This window comes from Chiloscyllium plagiosum, chromosome 35 (assembly GCF_004010195.1).
Source record: "Chiloscyllium plagiosum isolate BGI_BamShark_2017 chromosome 35, ASM401019v2, whole genome shotgun sequence".
Lineage (NCBI taxonomy): Eukaryota > Metazoa > Chordata > Chondrichthyes > Orectolobiformes > Hemiscylliidae > Chiloscyllium > Chiloscyllium plagiosum.
The window spans coordinates 3,740,666-3,766,326 of NC_057744.1; the positions used below are offsets into that span (position 1 = coordinate 3,740,666).

At 47.0% G+C, this 25,661-nt stretch overlaps 1 protein-coding gene and 1 long non-coding RNA gene across 22 annotated transcripts in view; one reads left to right on the plus strand and one right to left on the minus strand.

Moving 5' to 3' along the window:
• Positions 1-11,700, minus strand: part of LOC122540586 — a 14,590-nt gene extending 2,890 nt beyond the window's left edge. The window contains exon 1 of the long non-coding RNA XR_006309358.1: positions 11,606-11,700. This is a non-coding gene — a long non-coding RNA (uncharacterized LOC122540586). The remainder of the gene's footprint in view (positions 1-11,605) is intronic.
• phldb1b (pleckstrin homology-like domain, family B, member 1b) overlaps positions 1-25,661 on the plus strand; it is a 372,433-nt gene that overhangs the window by 239,728 nt on the left and 107,044 nt on the right. The window lies entirely within an intron of this gene.

A 25,661-nucleotide genomic window follows, 5' to 3' on the forward strand; every position in this document is an offset into this window, starting at 1 on the left:
GGATACCGGCCTGTGTGGAGTTATTTGGTGATTGGATACCGGCCTGTGTTGAGTTATTTGGTGATGGGATACCGGCCTGTGTGGAGCTATTTGGTGATGGGATACCGGCCTGTGTGGAGTTATTTGGTGATTGGATACCGGCCTGTGTTGAGTTACTTGGTGATGGGATACCGGCCCATGTGGAGTTATTTGGTGATGGGATACCGGCCCGTGTGGAGCTATTTGGTGATGGGATACCAGCCTGTGTGGAGTTATTTGGTGATTGGATACCGGCCTGTGTGGAGTTATTTGGTGATGGGATACCGGCCCGTGTGGAGTTACTTGGTGATGGAATACCGGCCTGTGTGAAGTTATTTGGTGATGGGATACCGGCCTGTGTGGAGTTATTTGGTGATTGGATACCGGCCCATGTGGAGTTACTTGGTGATGGGATACCGGCCTGTGTGGAGTTACTTGGTGATAGGATGCCGGCCCGTGTGGAGTTACTTGGTGATGGGATACCATGTGGAGTTATTTCACTAGCCAGCTTCACATCCTATGAACAAATAGAAAATGAATGTCAGATAATCTCTTTAAAAGAAATCCCAGCAACTACCATCTATTGTTATCTCTGACAGTGAAGATCTGTACCACGTTGAGGTCAAATCCTGTCCCGTGCAGTTGAGCAGAACTGACTCCCTCATTGGGGTAGGCTTTCACTGAGTGGCCCTGATGGGGCTGAATGGTCTAATTCCCCACCTCTGTTTCTCTGGTTAGATAATCTCTTGCTGATACTAATGCTTATGTGGTAGGTTTCTGTACAAAAACAGCACAGCTTTTTACAGGCCCCTCCTGGAGTGATGAACCTTCTAGAGGTACTGTCAGATAACGCTGGAATGTGGAATTTTGGCCAGAAATGAGGGAGGGCCTTGTTACATCTTCAAAGGAGTGATTGCGTGTCACAGCAGCTCAGGGAACATCTGCTGAATGAAGGCATCTACAGTGAATTATTTGACATAGCTTCTGGCTCTCGACACCTGCCACTCTCACACTAACTGAATACAGGGCAGTCCTTTAATGAGGCCAATGTTTAACAATAAAATGCTGCTGGAAACATCAATCCTTCACCTTTGCTGGAGAACACACTTACTGCTCATTCTAAAATCTGTTACTTTTCCCGACCACGTTTGGTATGCTGCTTGTGTGATCTGGTGCCCAGCACTGTTTGTGTCTTCTGAAACACCTTGGGATGCTTCACCTTCTGAAACTGTCTTCTGAAACACCTTGAGGTGCTTTACTGAGACACCAAAAGTGCTATGTAAATGCAAGTTGTTTTTGCACTTGCTGAAGTAAGAGGGCCATTTGATGAAGGAGATGGTGCCTTCGTCTGGGGCGTCACAAAGCGCTTGACAGCCAATGGGGTAATTTCAGATGTAATGCAGGAAACGGGGCAGCCAATTCATGCACAGCAAGATCCCACAGATAGCAACACGACAATGACCAGATCATCAGTTTTAGCGATCTTAGTCATGGGATAAGTACTGCCCAATATATCAGAGTACTGCCCAATATATCAGAAGGCAGCGATGGGAGCTTTTACATGGGGCGGCATGGTGGCTCAGTGGTTAGCACTGCTGCCTCACAGCACCAGGGTCCCAGGTTCAATTCCAGCCTCGGGTGACTGACTGTGTGGAGTTTGCACATTCTCCCCGTGTCTGCGTGGGTTTCCTCCAGGTGCTTTGGTTTCCTCCCACAACCCAAAGAGGTGGACATTAAGGTGGATTGGCCATGCTAAAATCGCCTGTAGTGTTAGGTGCATTAGTCAGAGGGAAATGGGTCTGGGTGGGTTACTGTTCGGAGGGTCGGTGTGGACTGTTTGAGCCAAAGGGCCTGTTCCCGCACTGTAAGGAATCTAATCCATCTGCCTGAGAGGACCCTGTCATTCAAAACACAGCACCTGTGACAGTGCTGCACCCCCTCAGCACTGCCCTGGATGGTACACCCTTGTGAGACCGGCCCTGTGCCTGATTTATTTTTCTCGATTCATCACGTTGCTGACGATTGCGTGGCACTCTGCGACAGTGAGGTGATGCACTTTGGTAGGAACAGTAGAGGTACAGACTGTGTTTTTTAAATGGGGAGGGGCTGCAGAAATGTGAAGCACAAAGTTCTGGTTCAGGAGCCTCTTCAGGTTAACAGGCAGGTTCAGTTGGCAGCTGGGAAGGCAAATGCAATGTTAGCATTCATTTCAAGAGGGCAGGGATGAACTCCTGAGGCTGCATAAGGCTCTGGTCAGACCGCTTTTGGAATATTGTGAGCAGTTTTGGGCATATCTGGGGAAGGATATACTGGCTTTGGAGGGGGTCCAGAGGAGGTTCACACGAATGATCCCAGGGATGAAGGGCTTGTCATATGAGGAGCAGTTGAGGACTCTGGCTCTGTACCCAATGGAGTTTAGAAGGATGAGGGAGGGGAATCTGATTCAACCTTACAGAAAACTGAGAGGCCTGGGTAGAGTGGGTGTGGAGAAGGTGTTTCCACTTGTAGGAAAGACTTGGACCCAAGGGCACAGCCTCAGAGTGAAGGGGAAACCCTTTAGAACTGAGATGAGGAGGAATTTCTTCAGTTAGAGGGTGGGGAATCTGTGGGACTTATTGCCACAGAAGGCTGTGGAGGCCAAGTCATTGACTGTCTTTAAGACAGAGACAGATTCTTGATTAGTAAGGGCATCAAGGGTTACAGGGAGAAAGTAGGAGAGTGGGGTTGAGAAATATATCAGCCTGTGATCGAATATGGAGCAGACATGATGGGCTGAATGGCCTAATTCTGCTCTTATAGCTTCATGTCTTATCACACTGTCTATGTTTCTGTTTTATCCACAGGAGGTCAGTGCCCCCTGTCCTCTGTGGATAACAAGAATTTGGTATGCATATTTCGTGCAAGTCTGAAAGAGTTAATACCTTAATCAGCACCCGCCAGGATAGTGTTGTACGGATTTGGAGGGACAATAGCTAAGAATCTCGAAGGAGGAAGATTGACAATCTGGGTCTTGCCCTGTGACTACGTCCATCTCAGTATAACTTGTTCCCAGTTCCTATCACTATATCTTAAAATGCCCGTAGTGTTAGGTAAGGGGTAAATGTAGGGGTGTGGGTGGGTTGCGCTTCGGCGGGTCGGTGTGGACTTGTTGGGCCGAAGGGCCTGTTTCCACACTGTAATGTAATCTAATGTAATCTAATCTAATCTTGTTAAAAACAAGACTCTCTTCTCATCCAGTGACCAAGTAGTTGTCCTGTAATGGAGTAGACCAAGCTGCCCCTGTAGATCCCAGCCAGGAATGGGGATATCAAATTTACCAGAGAACTCATGAAGAGTTATCTCAATTCGAAACGTTAGGTTGCTGTCTGTCTGTCTGTCTCTCTCCATAGATGCTGCCCAACCCACTGTGTGATTCCCAGCATTTTTTGTTTTCAGCACAGATTTGCCCCTAGAGAGGTCACTCAACCTGTTTAGTGTGTGTGTGTCAGCGTGAGACTGTGTTGTGTGCTGACTGTGAATATTGAGTTTCAATTTATTTTGTGTGTCCCTTTGCCTGTATCTCTCACAGATCCCAGTCTGACTTATCAATGCCAGCTATTTAAACCCACATCACTTTGGTCAGAACTGAAAACATTTTCACAGCTGTGTGAACACTTGTGTTGCCCTTGTCTGTCTGAGGACAGGAATTTAATGCAGCAAAGAGTTTAATTTATAGCTGGGGTTTTTCCGCTAACTCCCAATGCAGGTTTTAATCCAGTCTGATATCCGGAGGCTTGCTCAGGAGTAGGACTGGTCAGTGAAGTGAGTTAATGTTGAACATTTTAATGAAAAGGCTATTTGAGAGAGTGGAGTCTCTCAGAGGAAAGGGAGGATCTGTTGTAAAGACACAATGCTGACTACTGTCACCTTTAAGTGGGCACGCTCTCTGTCTGAGCTTAGAATGAGGGTTGAAACATGATTCTATAATGTAGGGCAATGTAGACAAATCAGACCCAGTCTTCACCCATTCACTGTAGAAATTCAGAGATGCGCCTTATTCCTAAGTTAATGTTTTGATCTCTCAGACACCCAGGGGAAGCTGGTTTGGGGTTAGTGTCTGCGGAACAGCCGAGATCTTGACTTTGCACGCTCCGATTCCACTCGGTGTGGCCCCCTTTGACACTGTCCGGGTCAGGTACCAGCTTGGTCATTTGGCAGAGCAGAAAAGGACCAGTACACGTTTCAAGGCAGATTAAATTTTCTCAACAAACCAATCACAGCCCAAGCACCGATAAATCCCAAAGCAAGTCCTCTTTTTGGACCAGCCAGACTTTGTTGTTGCTGAATATCATTTTCTGTCCCTCCGCTGGCAGTCTTTGATTATATTTTGTTTTTGCAGCAAATACAAGTAATTACTCCTCGGTAATTACTTTTGGGCAAGAGTATGTTTGAACATGGGGGCTGTTGTGGGTGAATGGTAGTGTCCCTCCCTCTGAGCTACCTGCTCCAAAGGTGTGTAATAATCCACCAGAACAGGTATGTTGGAAAGTGTCTGTAGTGGGGTGTGTTGTTCGATGTCATGTGCCTGGAACAGGCCGGATTCACTGAGGAATCAGACCCAGGTTGTTCAGAATGCAGGCTCCCATAATTATGAGCTCGTTACAACTTTTTATTCCCACTGTCTTGTTTCCTGCTTGTGCCAACTCATCCGGAGTGGCCAATGCCTCCTTGGGTGTCTCACCTTTTGTCCATTCATCCTACATCAGCCCAGACGCTGAGGATATTCCATTGTGAAAAGGCATCACTTTAAGCAAGCTGTCGGTCAGTTTAACTTTGTTCATGCAATAGCTGTTAATGATCTGGAATGCAGGCAGTGGACACAGATTGAAAAGTACCTTTCAAAAGGGACCTGAATAAATACTTGAAGGAGAAATTAATGCGGATGCAGGAGAGAGAGAGTTAGTGAGTGAGATGAACTGGATTGCTGTTCAAAAGACTAGGTGAAAGTGAGGACTGCAGATGCTGGAGATTAGTCGAGAGTGTGGTGCTGGAAAAGCACAGCAAGTCAGGCAGCAACCGAGGAGCAGGAGAATCGACGTTTCGGGCAAATGCTGATGAAGAGCTTTTGCCCGAAATGTCCATTCTCCTGCTTCTCAGATGCTGCCTGACCTGCTGTGCTTTTCCAGCACCACACTCGCAACTCTAATCTCCAGCATCTGCAGTCCTCACTTTCGCCTCGTTGATTTTAACCTGACTGCGAATCCTCTTCCAAGGATGCCTAGCTGGAAGAAGTTCTCCAAGTCCTGATGATGGGCTTTTGCCTGAAACATCGACTCTCCTGCTCCTCAGATGCTGCCTCACTGGCTATGCTTTTCCAACACCACACTCTTGACTCTGATGTTCCAAAGAGCCAGCTCCACCTCAGCGGGGTGAATGGGCTCTGTCTATGTTGTGCAATTCCGTGATTCTTTGACTGCAAACACGACTGGGCATGAGAGAGGCACATTCCTGAAGAAGGGCTTATGCCCAAAATGTTGATTCTCCTGCTCCTCGGATGCTGCCTGACCTGCTGTGCTTTTCCAGCAACACATTTTTCAGCTCATGAGAGAGGCACAACCAACATCAGTCAATTGCAGTTGAAAAGTGCTGCAGGGTTGTGTCATTGGGAATTTCTGTATGTTACTTCCATGCCCGCCCTCAGCAGAATGATGAGGCACCAGAAATAATCAGCACTCAGTCATGCTGGAGACAGTGCAGTCACCAAAAGCTCAGGTAAGCTCATCGTTTCAGCTCGGCGAGACAGAGAGAGAACAGCCGTTGCAGCTGTGTTGAGATGACCATGGGTTAGAGAGGAACAGGTGGCCATTGTGTGAAAAGCCAGCATTTGGAAATAGAAAGGAATGTAATCCACTCACACTCGGGCAGTGTTAGCACAAGGTTGATTCAGATAGAAGCTAGTCATAGACAATACAAACATGTTAACGGGAGCAGCCTTGAGAACAGAGCAGCAAAATGGCAGTGCCTTCGAAGAGAGGGGTGAGCTGCCTTCTCGAATTGCTGCAGTTCATGTGAAATTAGAAAGAGCCCGCTTCTGTGAGGGAGTGGGTTCTGGAATTTTGATCCAGCGATAGTGAAGGAATGGTGATATACTTCCAAGTGGTTTGCAGGGGAAGCTGTGTGGGGGGTTCCCTTGTATCTGCTGCCCTTCTCCTTCCAGATGGAAGTGGTCGTGGGTTTGGAAGGTGCTGTCTGAGGATCTTTGGTGGATTTCTACAGCGCATCTTGTAGATAGTACACACTGCTACTACTGAGTGTCGTTGGTGGGGGGAGTGGATGTTTGTTGATGTGGTGCCAGTCAAGCGGGCTGCTTTGACCTGGATGGTGCCAGGCTTCCTGAGTGTTGGAACTGCACCCATTCAGCCAAGTGCAACAAATCCTAAAATCATGTGAAAAGCCTCAGATCCCTTCCATTGCAAAGGGCTTTAAAGGACTGATGACCCTTTCTAGTGACTGCAGAAAAGACATTTGTTACTCCACTACAGACCAGCCTTGATCGAATTGACCGATAGAATGGATTTCAAGGTTTGAAGGTCTCCCTTCTTTTTTGATTCTACAGGCAAGAGGAAGAAAATTGAGTGAAATATATGATAGACATGTAATTGGCTTCTGATGTCAACCACCATTAAATGTTAAAATTCCTAAACCGTGTATTTCACTTCGTAATGGAGGTCCATTGGGTCTCCAGGCAGCTGCAGGGTAGCTGCAGGGTAGCTGTGAGGGGGCAGAGAGCACACCTTGCTGTTGACCCCTGCATACAGGCCACGCCCACCCCAGGGACCTGAGCCTGGACTGTGGACTGTGGACTGTGGACGTAGCGCTGAGAGAGTGCTGCACTCTCTGAGCCACCATTTCTCGGATGAGATGTTAAATTCTCTCTAGATTAATTTTGGATATCTGGTCAGCATGGATGAGTTGTTTTTGTGCTGTATATCTCTATAACTGTATGTGGATGGAGGTGACCTGTCTTGAACAAGACTTGGTCATGTAGTCCTGAGCTATATCTAATTGGAAAGCTGGTCAAACTGTATCACGTTGGTACACAGAGCCTGTGCCTGATAGAACTGGGCAGATGATTGGTACTGACCTTACTCTGCCTCTTCAGCAGACAGCTACCCCCTGACGTAAATATGCCAGGGTTTGCTCACTCTATGAACTGTCTTCAAAGTCTTCCAAAGAGTTTTGAATCTTTGCCTGACATTTGCTGACCGCAGGGACATTAAGGGCTGATTGGCCTTCATGTGGGTCCACTCCCTCCCTGATCATGCGGCCTGGGATTGAACAGGAAAACCAGTAGCCCATCAGTGGGGGACTGATTCAATTCTCTCTCCGCTATTTCACCAGGCCTGCCGCTGAGCTGCTGGGATGAGCTCAGGGTGACCACCCAGGTTGTGATGAGACTGTCATTTCCTGGACGCTGTGTAACTTTTCCGTGGGTTTTATCTTCTCTGAGTTTTCCTTCATTAACAAGAACAGACTGTGGAGGAGAACATACAGACTGTTTGCAAAGTGCTGTAATCTGTTTTGTGGAGTTCAGAATCCTATTCTAACTTTGTGGGGGGTCACTCATTGGACTGAGTGCTGCCTATAACCTTGGTATTTTGTTTGAGCATTCCACACCTGTCTGAAATCCCGAATGGGATCCTTCCAGATCCTGTCCTATTGTCTCATTAAACCCATAAAAACAAGATAACCCCCAGTATATAAGTTTTTCTCCACAAGAACAGGCAAAATTATGGTGTCATTTTGCACTGAAGAAAGACAGGAACATTTAGAGTCGGAGATTCAATATTCTGTTAACTTTCTGGGTTTGCATTACCTACACTCACCAAACATATTCCAACAGCGCCTTCCAAACCTACGACCACTTCCATCTAGAAGGACAAAGACAGCAGATACATAGGAACATCACCCCCTGCAAATTCCCGTCCAGGTCACTCACCATCCTGACTTGGAAATATATTGCCATATATGGCCATTCCTTCACTGTTGCTGGGTCAAACTCCTGGAATTCCCTCCCTAAGGGTATTGTGGGTCAACCTACAGCAGGTGGACTGCAGCAGTTCAAGAAGGTAGCTCGCCATCATCTCCTCAAGGGGCAACTAGGGACTGGCAATAAATGTTGGGCCCAGCCAGTGATGACTATGTCCCAAGAGTGAACAAAACAATCAGACACTTTGAACAACCCATCGAACTGTGAAATTCTGACCCCTTTCTCTGACTAACTGTCTTATCCACACCAGCCCTCTCACGGCACGGCTCACCTCACTCCTTCCTCAGACCCCTTCTCTCTTCCTTCCCTTGTTTCACCTTGACACTCCTCCCACTCCGTGACTCCCCTCTCTCTCTCCTTGACCTTTCTCCCTGCCTCCTTGAACACCTCCTCTGCTTTTGACCCCCATGTCTCCCTCAACCCTGTTCTCTCTCCTTCCTATCTCCCTCCCTGACCTCTCTCTCCCTCTCTCTCTCACTTTCTCTGCCCTCTCAGCCCCTCGTTCTGTCCTCAATATTGGCCATTCAGCGTTCAAGGAGTTAACTCTGAAATGTAACTGTGATTAGGAAACATAGCAGCAAGATCCCACAAACCACTACATGCTGACTAGTCAGATTTTAGTGTTGACTTTGGTGATGCATTTTCCTTTGCAATAGTTTGTAAGGGATTCATTTTCAGCCAGCTCTGTGGTCCATTTGCTCCTGTTTGAACAGGCACTGCGTCTGTAGTGAATGTGTTTTGGATGGCGGATATGCTGCGAGCCATGTTGTAGATGTGTGCCCCTTGCCTCCAATTCTTTGATGCAGCAGGGCCAAGAGGTTAATGTCTCACCGGATAAGGCCACTCTGCCCATCCACATCACTGTGCAGCCACTTTGACCCGGGCTGGAAGTGAGGGGCGAGGGATCCCCTGCTTGTCAGTGAATGTGGGAGTCGAGAGAGTGGTGCTGGAAAAGCACAGCCAATCAGGCAGCATCCGAGGAGCAGGAGAATCGATGTTTCGGGCATAAACCCTTCATCAGGAATGAGAGTGAATGTGGGAATACTTTTAGATTTGCAAAAGTAATTGTGTAGCTCAGGGTCTCTGCAGGCGGTATATATTACCATTGAAGATCATAGCACATTCCCCCCCCCCCCACCCCATCCAATCCCCATGACTAACCATGTAGCTCTGTGCAGTCAGTTGGCAGAAGGTGATTGTAACCCACAGATGCAGTAATTCATTTGAGGGACTGGACTGGACTGGACACAGGACAGCTGTGCATGCTGGGTGGGGGTTGGGGGGAGGTGAAAAAACAGACCAAGATAAAACAAAACCGAGCAGAAGAGCAAGTATTGCTGCAGTGACAGGGTGGAAGCTTAGCGAGGTGACCTTTACGCCAGCTGGATTTCAGAATGGAGCACAGAGCCCGAGCAAGGGCTGAGAGAACAAAGGCAATCCAGACCAGAGACAGCGAGCTGACTGATTGTGCCTGGGTATCCTTCCTAACTTACTGGGACCAAAATATCACCTACAATCGAGACTGGTTAAAAACCGGGGGAAGTTTAAAGCAGGTAATGTTATGGGAGATGGGAGTGAGATGGGATTTACACACAATGTAATGTTTCTAGTTATTGAGGCTATTTTCATCAAAGTGTTTTCTTGTGGTTAAATGGCAATTAAACTGAGCAACAGCATTCAGTAAATGAATCCAGTGACGGGACAGAAATGATCGAATTGAAGTCAGTGCAACAAGTGGAGTAAAGGTTTCAGCCCCTTGAATACTCAACACCTGCTCCTGGATTTTCAGTGATGGGATTAGCAGGAGATACCAAGAGATTCAACAACTTTCCAGTTTAAAATGATCTTTTTCACCATTTGAATCCTCTCTAATTGTTTCCTTTCTTCCATGACAAACTTTTCATGTTGGCATGAAATTACTTTATCACAGGCATTTTTAATAATTTCCATTTTAATGTCTATTTACATCAAATTGAGGGTCTTGGTTTAGATATACAATAACAGATACCCAGGAGTGAGTTACAGACTAGAACCTAATCGAGGGGTTCAGTGTGGTTTGTATATACAATAACAGATACCCAGGAGTGAGTTACAGACTGGAATCTAATCGAGGGGTTCAGTGTGGTTTATTTATATATACAATAACAGATACCCAGGAGTGAGTTACAGACTAGAACCTAATCGAGGGGTTCAATGTGGTTTGTATATACAATAACAGATACCCAGGAGTGAGTTACAGACTGGAATCTAATCGAGGGGTTCGGTGTGGTTTGTATATACAATAACAGATACCCAGGAGTGAGTTACATTCTGGAATCTAATCGAGGGGTTCGGTGTGGTTTATTTATATATACAATAACAGATACCCAGGAGTGAGTTACAGACTGGAATCTAATCGAAGGGTTCGGTGTGGTTTGTATATACAATAACAGATACCCAGGAGCGAGTTACAGACTGGAATCTAATCGAGGGGTTTGGTGTGGTTTGTATATACAATACCAGATACCCAGGAGCGAGTTACAGACTGGAATCTAATCGAGGGGTTCGGTGTGGTTTGTATATACAATACCAGATACCCAGGAGCGAGTTACAGACTGGAATCTAATCGAGGGGTGCAGTGGGTTTATATCTAGAATGACTGATACCCAGGAGTGTTTACATATTGGGATCTAATTGAGACGTGCAGGGTGGTTTACATGCAGATACCTGGGAAGGAGTTACAGGTTGGAATCTAATCAAGGGATGTGGGGGTTTGTATATAGAGTAACTAATACCTGGAATGATTTATCATTAACCTACCAGAGGATTTCAGATGAAGTTTCAGGTGGTCCCTGTAGAAACATCCAACTGTGTCACCCACCAAGAGTGAGAGAGGAAGAGGGTTTATCACACCATTGAAGGCACCCTGTTTGACTTGACCAGTCACGCCAATCTCTGAAGCTCCTTTGCTTTCTATCCCTCTCACGCTCTCCGTCTCTTTTGCTCTTCCTCTCTCGTATACTCTCTCACTCTCCCATCTCTCCCTGTAACTCTTTTATCTCTCTCAGTCCATCATCTCTCTCTTTGTCTCTCTACACACACATTCTCCCTCCCTCTCCCTCACTCCCTGTCTCTTGTTCTGTCTCTCAGTATTTTCCCTGGAGCAGACAGAGAGGGGTCTCTTGTTCCAGTTAGTACTGATATTTTGTGCTAGTCCTCTCAGGGTCCCCACCTGTTCCAACACAGCTATTCGCCCATGGTGTGCGGCTCACATCAGCTGTCTTCCTGGTTCTGTCATGAGGGATCAAACATTCAAACCCCAGCAGCTGGACAAACAGCTCTGATTGGTGTGGGAATGCTCACACTGCACCTTCCCACTCATTGTATTTAATGATTAACACCATTTAGTTGGATCATTTCAGACTTTAGACAGAAGCAACTGTAATATCACAATAAACATGTCTGTTGTTTAAAGAATCAAGTTGCCAATTCTTTGTGATGGTTCATTCTTCATTTATCTCCTGACGTAATTAACTCATTAGGCACGTGATTTCAAATTTAACACACAAAAAAACTTACCTTTATATAGTGACCTCAGGATGTTCAAAAGGTCTTGAGATCTGATGAAGCATGTTTCAAAGTGTAGGCACCATTGTAATGAGGGAAGCACAACAGCCAATTCTCACACAGGAAGCTGCATGACCAATGAACCGATCACCTGTTTTAGTGACAACTGGTAAATAATGGCCAGATCTCCCTGCTTTTCTTCAGGTAGTACAAACAAACAGAAATAGGTCATTCAGCCCCTTGAGCGTGCTCCGCCATTGGCTAAGGTCATGGCTAATCTGATGCCTCTACATTCCTGACTAACCCTGATGACCTTTCAATTTCTCTCACTTGTCAGGATATCTTCTCTATCTCAGAAATCACCAATGGCTCTGCTCCGACCACTTCCCAGGGAAGACAGCTTCAAAGCCGTGGGATTAGAGTCATAGAGTTATAGAGATGTACAGCATGGAAACAGACCCTTCGGTCCAACCCGTCCATGCCGACCAGATATCCCAACCCAATCTAGTCCCACTTGCCAGTACCCGGCCCATATCCCTCCAAACGCTTCCTATTCATATACCCATCCAAATGCCTCTTAAATGTTGCAATTGTACCAGCCTCCACCACATCCTCTGGCAGCACATTCCATACACGTACCACCCTCTGCATGAAAAAGTTGCTCCTTATGTCTCTTTTATATCTTTCCCCTCTCACCCTAAACTTATGCCCTCTATTTCTGGACTCCCCCAACCCAGGGAAAAGACTTTGCCTATTTATCCTATCCATGCCCCTCATAATTTTGTAAACCTCTATAAGACCACCCCTCAGCCTCCGATGCTCCAGGGAAAACAGCCCCAGCCTGTTCAGCCTCTCCCTGTAGCTCAAATCCTCCAACCCTGGCAACATCCTTGTAAATCTTTTCTGAACTCTTTCAAGGTTCACAACGTCTTTCCGATAGGAAGGAGACCAGAATTGCACGCAATATTCCAACAGTGGCCTAACCAATGTCCTGTACAGCTGCAACATGACCTCCCAACTCCCGTACTCAAGATTCTTTGCATCCTTGTGAGATAGCAGGCAGGATCTGAAATACAGCACCTCTGACAGTGCTGCATTGCCTCTGTACTGCTCTGGAGTGTCACCTGAGGGTTTTGTGCTTAAGCAGTTGGAGTAGGCCTTGAACCATAACTTTCTGAAGTGGAGCTATGTCTGTTGCTGACTGAGCTAACACCTTCACTAACATAAAGCATTCATTGTCTCACCCAGGAGTGAGTAACAGACTGGATGGAATCTAATCGGGGGGTTCAGTGTAGTTTGTATATACAGTAACAGATAGTGAGTTACAGACTGGAATCTAGTCTGTAAATTCAAGCAACTTTTTAATTCACTCGTGGGACATGGGCATTGCTGGCTGGGCTAGCATTTATTGCCTGTCCATAGTTGCCCCTTATGAATGTGGGGGTGAGCTGCCTTCTTGAACCGCTGCAATCCACCTGCTGTGCGTAGACCCACAATGCTATTAGAGATGGAATTCCAGGAACAACGATACATTTCCAAGTCGGGATGGTGAGTGGCTTGGAGGGAAACTTAGAGAGGATGGTGTTCCCTTGTATCTGCTGCCCTTGTTCTTCCAGGTGGAAGTGGTTGTGGGTTTGGAAGGTGCTGCCTGAGGATCTTTGGTGAGTGAAGATAATGCAAATCCATAAAGGTTACAGAATATTGAATCCTTAGTTTCAAACGTTCCTGTATTTCTTCAGTGCAGAATTATACCAAACTTTACCTGTTCTTGTGGAGAAAAACTCAATATTCTGGGGCTTTACGTTTTGTGATGGGATATTGAAGCAACAGGCCAGAGTCTGGGAGGTTCAAAGCCAATCAGAGGAGCTTAGCCAGGCTGATATATTGACAATGAACCAAAGAGAGAGATAGATAGTTGGAGAAGTGACTCAAGGTTTAGTCAAAGAGGTGGCTTTAAGTGGAATGTTATAGGATGAGCAAAGGGGAGAGACATTTGGGCTTAGTTAGCTTCAATTGTAAGGATGATAGTTCCTTAAGACAACTTGCACTGGCTCTCTCAGGGCATGGAATCAAGCCCACGGTGGGTCGATATAAGTAATTCACCAGTACAAAGTCTGAAGGCAGGGGCTTAGAATCTTTATGACAGCAACACCTCTCTCACACCCTCCATCTCTTTGCTGTCAGTCCACCATCTAGAGTGGGGCAAAGGATGTGGGGAAGACCGAAGAGTTCAGAATTGGAGGGAGGCAGACAAAAACTGACACAACAAATGATATTTTAGGTCAAATAATTTGCCAAGCTATCTGCTGCCTGCGTACAGAGGAGGGGGTGTATTTCCTGCACTTTCAATGTTCATTGGGCACAGCAGAAGAGGCTTCCCATCTCCACATATGGGGTGGGGGGGGAGGGGGGCTAGCCTCAGTAACACGGATGGAAAGCACGTCCTCAAATCACTCTCAAGGCAGGAAATTGATCCTCCAGCCCTCACAGCATTATGGCCAAAGGGAGCGAAGTAGAGTTATGCTTGAAAGGTGCCATTGAGTTTATTTAAAAGACAAGATAATTCCACTATTCTCCTGCCATGCAGCAGAATTCCACTCTTTCTATTGATTGTGTGGCTGTGTGTTTATTATATCATGAACTGGTTTACCTGAGTTAAAAATCATACAACACCAGGTTATAGTCCAACAGGTTTAATTGGAAGCACAGTAGCTTTCAGAGCACTGCTCCATCATCAGGTGGTTGTGTGGACAACCACCTGATGAAGGAACGGCGCTCCAAAAGCTAGTGTGCTTCCAATTAAACCTGTTGGACTCTGGTGTTGTGTGATTTTTAACTTTGTACACCCCAGTTCAACACCGGCATCTCCAAATCATGGTTTACCTGAGACAGTGAGAGTTGATGAAAGGGTTTTATGGTGGAGAGAATTTGCCTGGAGATCAGAGCACAGGTATTCTGTTGAGTTAGATCGGTTTCCCTGTGTTTTTGTGTTCTGTAACATGAACAATCCAGGGCTAAATAATTAATAGTAATGGACAGAGGTGATGATGGTTAGAAGACCCAAGAAAGAATTCGATGACTGAATGTCAGCGAGAGAGATGGACAGTGTGAGAGGTGTTGCTGTGAAAGATTCTAAGCCTCAGACTTTGTGCTGGTGAATTATTTCTATATACCCACGGTGGGCTTGACTCAATGTCATAGAATCCCTACAGTGTAGAAGCAGGCCATTCAGCCCATCCCAACCCTCTATAGCGCATCCTGCCCAGACCCACCCCATCCCTTTAAGCCTGCATTTCCCATGGTTATCCCACCTAACCTGCACTACGGGCAATTTCTCATGGCCAATTCACCTAATCTGCATATCTTTGGATTGTGGGAGGAAATGCACGCATACACGGGGAGAACGTGCAAAGTCCATTCAGTCACCCAAGGCTGGGATCGAATCTGGGTTCCTGGCGCTGTGAGGCAGCAGTGCTAACCATTGACTGAGCCACTGTGCTGTCCTGGAAAAAGCAGTGGGAGTCACCTTAAGGAACTAACATTCTTACAATTGAATGACTTGTTGGGGACGCATTTTGAATTAATGGTAGAACCAGTGCTTTTCTTACAAATGAAGTTACGGTACTGTGGATGCTACAGAGCTGAAGTAAAACCACACATTCAGCAGGTCTGGCAGATTCTGTGAAGCGAGAAACAGAATTAATGTTGCCAGTGGGTTCCTCAGAACTATGAATATTGGACTCAAAATGTTAACTCTGTTTCTCAGATGCTGTTGGACCTGCTGAGGTTCTCCAACAGGTATACAATCCAATACAGCACAGGAACAGGCCCTTCGGCCCACCAAGCCCATGCTAATTCCCAATCCTTACTTAGACCCAATACTCATTTCCCATGAGCGGTTTCTAGTGCTCTGTTGGCCTCACGTTCATGTGTCTATCACTTCCTGAGTTTATTCCAATGCTTTTGTTTTCCATTTTATATTCATGTTTGGGATGTGAGCATTGCTATCTGGACCAGAATATGTTGCCCCTCCCTAATTGCCCTCGTGAAGGCGGTGGTGAGCTACATCTCAGGTCTACTGCTGTTCAGCCGATGCAGGAACTCCCAGTGCTGGTAGGGAGATGATCCCAGGATTTTCACAATGTAAATCTTGGCGGCAGGGTAGCTCAGTGGTTAGCACTGCTGCCTCACAGCGCCAGGGACCTGGGTTCAATTCCCGCCTCAGGCGACTGTCTGTGTGGAGTTTGGATGTTCTCCCTGTTTCTGCATGGGTTTCCTCCCTCAGTCCAAAGATGTGCAGATTTGGGTGATTGGCCATGCTAAATGCCTGTAGTGTTAGGTGCATTAGTCAGGGGTAAATGTAGGGGAATGGGTCTGGGTGGGTTAGTCTTCGGAGGTTGGGTGGACTTGTTGGGCCAAAGGGCATGTTTTCACACTGTAGGGAATCTAACCTAAAACGTGGTGATACATTTCCAAGCCACAATGGTGAATGGCTTGGAGTGAAACAGACAGGTAGGGGAGGTGTTCACAGGTGATCTTGTCATTCTATTGGAGACAGGTCACAGGTTTGGAAATTGCAGCTGGATGAGCCTCAGTAATGTACTGCTGTACATTACTGCAGCCATTGTGTACCAATGGTGGAGGGAGTGAACGTTGAAGATGGTGGATGGGATGCTTTGCGCAGGATGGTGAATGTTGTTGGAGCTGTGTATAATCAGGCATGTGAGAGAATGCCTTCACACTCTTGAATGTTCACAGGCCGGCCTAGTTAGGGGTAGCAGATTTCATTTATTGAGGATATTAGTAAACCCTTTGGGAGTTCACAAACTGACAATTCTCCATTCCTTTTGTCCAGGAGTTACCCGCAAGAGATCAAATAGTTTGAATTTTCTTTCAGAATTCGCTGCATGTGATTTGAAACTCTCAGTCGAGAACCCTCAGAGATCTCTCCTTTTTCCCATTTGCACATTCCCAGTGTTCCCTCACTTCCCAAGCGGGAGCTGCGCCATCAGCTGTCTGACGCTAAGCTCTGTAGTTGTCTTTCTAAATCTGTCCTTCTCACTTTCCTTATTCCTTCAGACATTCCTTAAATCTACCTCTTTGATCAAGACATTCCTTAAGATGTTCAGGTGTCATATGCTGTTGTGAAACACTTTGCAATATTTTATCTCTGTTTAACGAAGCTACACAGATGACAGTATCTCATCTACCAATACAAACGCCTTGAACTGTCTCAGGGATCCTGAAAAGGAGACTGTTAGAAAGTCTCTGCAAAGTAATTGTTGTGAACCCGGGAATAATCTCCAAAGATCACAGCAGGCTTTGTTCCTATTTCTGTGTTGGGAGATTGGACAAACCTGTCCAGGTCAAATAACCCTCCTGTGAAAGCACCTCTTACTGTAAAGCTGTTTGCTGGAACTGTTGGGTTACTGTCATCTATGTGAGTGAATTCACTTTGCAACAACTCATTCCACAAATATGAGCACTAAACCTAGGCTGATACTGCCGTTGCAGTACTGAGGGAGTGCTGCGCTGACAGATGTACCATCTTCCAGAGATAACATCAAAAGAAAGCCCTGTTCCGCTCCCCCCCTCTCTTCTTTCTCCCTCACTCCTCCTCCCCTTGCCCGCCTTCCACCCATCTTCCCCTCTCTCTCCCCCCTTTTTGTCATGTAAGTTCTGGTTAGTTCTTGTGGCTCTATTTTCACCATCAATTAAACCTAGACTTGATCAAGTGCAGCCAAACTATCAAAGAGTTTTTTTTTTTCACTCACGTCTGAGAATAGTGCTTAAAAGAGTTGTTCAAAAATATATATATTAAAAATAAGTCACCAGTGTGGTGCTGAGGGAGTGCTGCACTGTCTGCCACAATACTGGGGGCCCCTGTGCCTTCCCAGATGGATGGGAAAGCAGTCGCACGGCGTAATGTCGAAGGGGAGTTAGCCCAGTCTCCGGTGTCCATCATTACCCAATAACCAGCATGTCGAAACCGATTGGCTGATCTCAGCAGCTTGTAGGAGCTTGCTGTGTGCAGGTCGACTCCAGCTACATTTCCAACTCCACAGCAAAAGTACTTCACTGTCATAAAGTGCTTTGGGACATCCATTCCTGAGTGGGTGATATGCAAATGTAATTTAAGCCTCAGAGCCATTTACCTGATCTGTTGCAGTGGGGTCCTCCTGCCCTGAGGTAGGGGTATGGTTACAGTACGGCTCCTTTCTGAAGTAAAGCAATGGAATTTGGTTCACGCCCACTAAACAGCAAGTTCCAATGAATTGCTAATTAAGAGAATGAATACATTCCCTTTTGTAGACTCTTACTGCCCAGAAGGTGCCATTTGGCCCATTATGGCAATGCCAGCTCTTTAAAGGACTTGGGAATTACCCATCCCCCCTCCCCCAAATTCTGTCAGTGTTTCCTTTTAACTATTTATCCAGTTCTCTTTAGAAAATAATTATTGAATCGGCCCTTCAGGCAGCACGTTCCAGAGCATTGAATCAAAACGTGTTTTCTCATGTTTCTCAGGATCTTTCATTGCGCAGCAATCCGGCGACCATCGGCTGGGCTCATCCTTGCTTTGAACAACTTCTCCTTCAACTCTTCTCATTTGTTTTAGATCAAGGATGTGGGTGATTGGGACCCTCATGGGACCTGGTTCAGCCTGTCTCTTTGTGGGGTACGTGGAATGTTCCAGTTGTACTCTGGCCCCCGCCCACTATTCTTTTCCTGTACATCAGTGACATCGTTGGTGCTGTTTCCCTCTCTCACCTGGAATTGGAAAAGTTTTATCTCTTTTGCTTCCGATTTCCACCCTGGTCTCACTTTCACTTGGTTTATATCTGACTCCTCCCTTCCCTTCCTTGACAATTCTGGGGATAGGCTGCTCCCAACCACTACAAACTCCCCGACTCCCACAGGTACCTGGACTAATCATCCTCACACCCTGATTCCTGTGAAGATTCTATTCCATTCCCCCAGTTTCTTTGCCTCTGTCACATCTGTTCTAATGATACCAAATTCAACAAAATGACAACCTTCTTCGTCCATCGAGATTTCCCAGCTCTGTGGTTGACAGATGGTACGCCAAGTCGGACCCATTCCCCCGCACTTCAGCCCTCAGCCACTCTCTTCACCCTTGTCCTGATTACCAACCCACCAGCTTCCACAGCCAGAAGATTATTTGCCGCCGTTTCTGTGACCTCTAACGCCACCACCAGACACCCAATCTCCTCCCCTCCTTTGCCAGCATTCCACAGGGATCAATACCACTCCCTTCGGGAAACTATGGTCCGTTCCTCCTCCATTCCCATAATCCCCTTCCCCGTGCCACCCACAAAACTTGCCCATTTCATTCCTCCGTCCTCACCATTCAAGGCCCCATACACACCTTCTAGGTGAAGCAGTGATTTATCTGTTTTATACGCAATCTACTGTACTGCATGATGCCGGTGATACTGTACTCGCTGCTCACAATATGATCTCCTCTACACTGGGGAGATGAAATGCAGCTGAAAAATGTGTTGCTGGAAAAGCGCAGCAGGTCAGGCAGCATCCATGGAGCAGGAGAATCGACATTTCAGGCATAAGCCCTTCTTCAAGAATGAGGAAGGCGTGCCAAGCAGGCTAAGATAAAAGGTAGGGAGGAGGGACTTGGGGGAGAGGCGTTGGGAATGCGATAGGTGGAAGGAGGTTAAGGTGAGGAGGTGGGGGGGAGAGGTCGGGAAGAAGATTGCAGGTCAAGAAGGCAGTGCTGACTCCGAGGGTTGGGACTGAGATAAGGTGGGGGGAGGGGAAATGAGGAAGCTGGAGAAATCTGCATTCATCCCTTGTGGTTGGAGGGTTCCTAGGCGGAAGATGAGGCACTCTTCCTGCAGGCGTCCTGTTGCTATGGTCTGGCGATGGAGGAGGCCAAGGACCTGCATGTCCTTGGTGGAGTGGGAGGGGGAGTTAAAGAGTTCAGCCACAGGATGGTTGGGTTGGTTGGTGTTCTCTGAAACATTCCGCAAGTAGGCGGCCTGTCTCCCCAATATAGAGGAGGCCACATCGTGTGCAGTGGATGCAAGAAATGATGTGTGTGGAGGTGCAGGTGAATTTATGACGGATATGGAAGGATCCCTTGGGCTGATAGGGGAGGGTAGGGAAATATATCCCTGGTGGTGGGGTCCGTTTGGAGGTGGTGGAAATGACGAAAGAGACTGGGTGACCAGTTCACAGAACACCTTCTGTCTGCAAAAATGACCCTGAGCTCCCATGAGGGGTTTGGGGGGTAGCAAAAAAAACTGGTTGGGACAAATGGCCTGTTTCATTGCAGTAGACTGTAATCTATAATTCTGTGATCTGGGGGAAGTGATAGCCTAGGATCACTGAACTGTTAAACCAGAGACTCAGGAAATATCCTGGGGACCTGGGTTCAAGTCCTGTCATGGTGGAATTTGAATTGAATTTTTTTAAAAAGTCTGGAATGAAGAGTATCATGCTGACCATGAAACTTGCCGATTGTCAGAAAAACCCGTCTGGTTCACTAATGTCCTTACCTGGTCTGACCTACGCCTGACTCCAGACCCACAGCGATGTGGTTGACTCTTAGCTGCCCTCTGGGCAAATAGGGATGGGTAATAAACGCTGGACCAGCCAGTGGTATCCTCATTCTGGGAATGAGTAAAAGAAAATTCCAGGGAAATGTTCCACCTTGCCACAGAGTGAGCTGTTTTCCAAAACGTTCACCTGTGTAAGGCTATCGGTGACAGTGTGGCTTCAGCTCAGTGTCAACACTAAACCCTGTTTATCACGGGCTTTGATGAATCCCTATTTCTGCGAACCCTTTGTTGGTGGGCAGTGTTTGTTCTGGGGGAAACTGGACAGGTGAAGTATCAGGGAAAGCCTGGGACTTGTGACAGAGGAATGTAGCAGCTCCGAGGGAGGGAATGGCATAAATAGCCCACTGCTGTGGGGGTGGGGCAGACTCTCTGTGTATTTGTCCTTGAATCTGGGGGCTCCAGTCAGCTTACAGTTCACAGCACAGGAGCTTATGCAGCGGCTGTATCCTAGACGCTGAGGTTTAACTGAGGCATGAGCACTGAATAAACAGGGGAGAGGCTGCACGTGCAGAATGAGGTGTCTATGCAGGCCTGCAATTATGAGGCTCTGCAAATGAAAGATTTAGCTTCAGGGCTATTGTTGTGAGGGAAGCTCTAAAAATTAGGTGGAAAAAGAATCATATGAAGGCATGGAGGAAAAATGTAACTTTATTTTTAAATCTATGTGTTGAAGCGTTATGAACACGATTAGACACTGAGTCACTAAGACAGAACAACAATAATTTAAGGATGAGGTAGGTTCTAAACAGTGTTTTTAGAGAGTGAGTAGTGGAGAGAGTGTGAGGTAGAGGGAAGGAATCCTAAAGCTCAGAATTCAGGCTGGGACTGGAGCAATTAACTTCAGGGAGCGAGAGGGAAAGACTGAACAGGCCGGGGCTGTTTTCCCTGGAGCATCGGAGGCTGAGGGGTGACGTTGTAGAGGTTTATAAAATCATGAGGGGCATGGGTAGGATTAATAGATTAGGTCTTTTGCCTGGGATGGGGGAGTCCAGAACTAGAGGGCATAGGTTTAGGGTGAGAGGGGAAAGATATAAAAGGGGCAACTTTTTCACGCAGAGGGTGGTGCGTGTATGGAATTAACTGCCAGAGCACGTGGTGGAGGCTGGTACAATTACAGCATTTAAAAGGGTATATGAATAGGAAGGGTTTGGAGGGATATGGGCCGGGTGCTGGCAGGTGGGACTAGATTGGGTTGGGATATCTGGTCGGCATGGACAGGTTGGACCGAAGGGTCTGTTTCCATGCTGTACATCTCTATGAGTCTGTGATACGTAAGAGGACAAAATTGGAGGCAGAGGTGACATGGTTTCTATGTGTGTAACGGGGTTTACTCACAAAACAAAAAAAACCCAAAGAACTGCGGATGCCGGAAATCAGAAACAACATCAGAAATTGCTGGGAAAACTCAGGAGGTCAGGCAGCATCTGTACAGAGAACAACAATGTTCTTCAGAACACTGAGTTTTTCCAGCAAATTCAGGCTTTATTCGGTGCTTTTGAATATCTGCTTCATGTTTGTAGCTCTGGCTTCCAGCTCTTACTGCAGCTTTGTTTACTGTTCCCGGAGTCTGCATCCAGGCTTAACCAATCAAGTGCAGTGAGCAGCAATTGTATAGTCAAACATAGTCAAAGACAGAACAACTGAATGCTCCAGAAGGAATGCAGAGACCCAGGGGAGTGCAGGATCTGGGGGCAAGGGATTTTAACACAAAAATGGTACCTGATGCTTCCTGATCCACATAGGGATTGGAGTGAATGGCACTTGGTCTGAGTAAAGATGCAGGCAGAAGTATTTAGAGCAGGAATAGCCTTCTGCTGCATTGGTGCTCAGTTACTGCTTTGTTTCTCTCACGGTCTTGTAACTTGCTCTGAATTTTTATAAGGAACTAATTACCAGTAAACAAGTTACCGTATTTCTTGCCAGTGTATTTGACACCGAGAGACGTGGGCAGAGAATGGGAGGAGGTTTTCTGTAAACAGCTGGAGTTTAGCACGACCAGGAGTGAAATACGATGGGAAAAAATATGACTGCTCGTCCATGCAGCATTGCCCTTTCCTTCACCCTGTGCTTTCAGCAACTCTTAGCCCCGGGTCTCTGGATCTGCTGCATTCCATGAGTACTTCATACAGTTGTGGCTGCTACCCAGGGAACTGGCTCCTCAGTCAAAGACAGTTCCTGTTGAATTAGGCTCTGTAGCTGTTCCAGTCTGCGTTCACACAGGGAAGCCTAACAGTCAGCCGAGAATTAAACCTCTTAGCTTTTTTTTTTGACCATAATTTAGTCAACTCTTTAATGAAGTGTGTGCAAGTCACTCTGAAGTTTCAAATGCTTCAGTAATTGTTCTTGGTCTCCAGGTTACAGCACGCAATGTCATTCTCCACTGCCTTCCTTCACCAGGACCGGGTGCTTACAGGCATGTGTTTGGAAGGATCTCCAACTGAGGCCATTCAGCCCCATTGTGCCAGGGGTTACCCCATCAGTCTGCCACACCCTCCTGCTTTCTCCCCCTCACCCTGCAGATCTCATCTCACTGATGCCCCCCCAGCCCTGCCACAGCATTTATCCAATCACCTTGGACAGGTTACTCTTGAATAAAACAAAGGTTTGCAGCTGCTGAAGATCTGAAACAAAAACAGTAATTGCCGGAGAAACTCAGCAGGTCTGGGAGAACCTGTGGAGAGAGAAAAACCAAGGTTAGAGTTGAATCTATTTCTGCTATCCTTTAGGGAATGCCAGCCTAATGCCTCATTGTTATAAAGCATTCTCCTTGTCTCTGGATCTTTCACGTTCAGTCTGTCTCCTCTGGTTACCAGCTCTTTGCCACCAATGGTAGCTTCTTCTGTACCATCAAATTCATTCATAATTAGGAACCCTATTTTGTCCAGCTGTCTTTGATTGCCTTCTACCCTCCTAAAGGGACTCTCTCGCTCTCTCTCTCTCTCACTGGGCCGGAGCACTGGGGTAATGTATTCTACACCTCCTGCTGGTTGGGGGGGGATGGGGTTACCCACCTTCACCGGCAGGAATCACTTACAAATCCTATTTGTTGATTCTCTCTCCGCTCAGGCAATAAAAAGGAAAACCGATTCTTTTATCGAGCTTTTGTCACAATGTGAGGCATTTTAACCCTCCTGCAGTGTAATACCTGATCGAGATTATGGGACAGGTGACCATTCAGTCAGAATGGACTGGCTTCCACGGTGAATCAGCCAGTCCCACTCCCTCGGGGGTGACTGCAGTACTGTCTGTGGGATCAGGCTGTGCACTCCTGTCTTATTTCCGTGAGTACATCACAAAAGTACCTTTTTGACTGTGGAATGCTTTGGGAACACCCTGAAGGTGTCAAAGGTGCTATATAAATGCAACTTGACCTCTTATCTCCTTCCTGCCTGTTATCCCAGCTGATGTTGACCAGGATGTTGGTTACCCCCCGACCTTGAGGCGCTGGGTGGGAGAATCTGGGGCTGAGAGGTGGATGTATGCAGCCTGAGGCTGCTGTCTGAAGGCCAGTCCTTCTGCTAATGAATAGCTAACCTGCAGAATGTGTGGAATGTGTCTGAGCTATCCCAGCTCAAAGTGTAACCCTCAGAGCAGCACATACCCCTGCTGTGGTTACACTGACCCGAGTAGACGGGTTGAATGACTCAGCGACCGCAAAGCAAGACATAAAGGAGCTGTCTCAACAGACGCGATGAATCAGAGTGGAACAACAAACATAGAAGGCAAACTCGCGTTTGTTCAAAAATGCAGATCTAAGTGAGATAGGCAGCAGCAGAGGGTGTGTACAGAAAGTCTGGCTTTTGAATTTCCTGTGCCAGAGACCAGTGCTAACGGCACTGAGCACAGACAGTGCTAACCCATTGCTGAGGGCAGCTGGTCTAACAGGCAGCCCCTGCACTGAGGGGATTCTCAGACTCAGTGTCTGACAGTGGACGATAGTATGGACAATCCCAAGTGCTATCAAGAAGGCAGCCTTTGCAATGGAGAAACACAATCAGTGATTGTTGGAAAATCTCAGCAGGTCTGGCAGCATCTCTGGAGAGAGAAAAACAGAGTGTACATTTCGGGTCCAGTGATCCTTCCTCAGAACAATGGAGAAGGAGACTTGCATTTAAACTCTGCCTGCCCTCCTGGGTGGAGAGTCGATAAGTGCGGCGCTGGAAAAGCACAGCCGGTCAGGCAGCATCCAAAGGGGCAGGAGAGTCGAGGTTTCGGACATAAGACCTTCATCAGGAATGGGCTTATGCTCAAAACATCGATGCTCCTGCTCTTCGGATGCTGCCCGACCGGCTGTGCTTTTCCAGCACCACACTTATCGATTCTGATCACCAGCATCTGCAGTCCTCACTTTCTCCTCCCAGGTGGAGAATATGTATTTGCAGAATTACACCCAGTGTCCTGGATAATGTTGGAATCGTAAGGGTTTTTACGGCACACTGAAAGGCCCTTTGGCCCATCTACCTACTGCAATGCCATTTTCCAGCCCCTGACCCATAGCCTTGTGCCCGACCATGTTTCAAGTGCTCATTGAAATAGTTCTTGAGGGCTTGGGCTTCCACAACTCTTTTAGGGAGTATGTTCCAGTTCCTCACCACCCTACAAGGCCATAGAAATAGGAACAGGAGTAGGCCATTCGGCCTCTCAAGCATCTCTGCCATTCAATAGGATCATGGCTGATCCGACATTCCTACATTCACTTTCCTGCCCTTTCCCCGTAACCCTTGATTCCCTAATTGATCAAGAATCGATCGATCTCAGCTTGAGATATACAACAGGACTGAACCCCCCCCACCACCACTCTCTGTCGTAAGGGATTCTTTTTGATTACTTATAGTGCGGAAACAGGCCCTTCTGCTCAACAAGTCCACACCAACCCTCCGAAGGGCAACCCACCCAGACCCATTCCCCTACATTTACCCCTTCACCAAACACTACGATGGCTAATTCACCTAACCTGCACAATTTTTTGGACTGTGGGAGGAAACCGGAGCACCCGGAGGAAACCCACGCAGACACGGGGAGAATGTGCAAACTCCACACAGTCAGTCGCTTGAGGCTGGAATCAAACCCGGGTCTCTGGCACTGTGAGATTCTAAACTCTCTGAGAGAAGAAATTTCACCCCATTTCAGTCATAAATTGGCATCCCTTTCCCCCTCTGAGATTTTCCTCAAATCTCCTCCAAACATCGTTACCTTAATTGTGGCCCTTGCGATTGACTCCCACTATGCAGGAGATTGTTTCTCTCTGTCTGTAGCCCCTCATAACGTTGTACACCTTAGTCAGGATTCAGACCCCTAGCCTTACCTTCCCGGTTTAGCCCCTAAGCTGCACCATATCAACAGGTGATTGTTTAGTGTCTTCGGTTAGAGCTCGCTGCACACACATTGGCCCCATATTCTGTACGTTACTGGCTGCAGAATACTTCAGGGAGATCTTCCCTGCTTTCGTTTTGGGAATTGTACCATCAGAA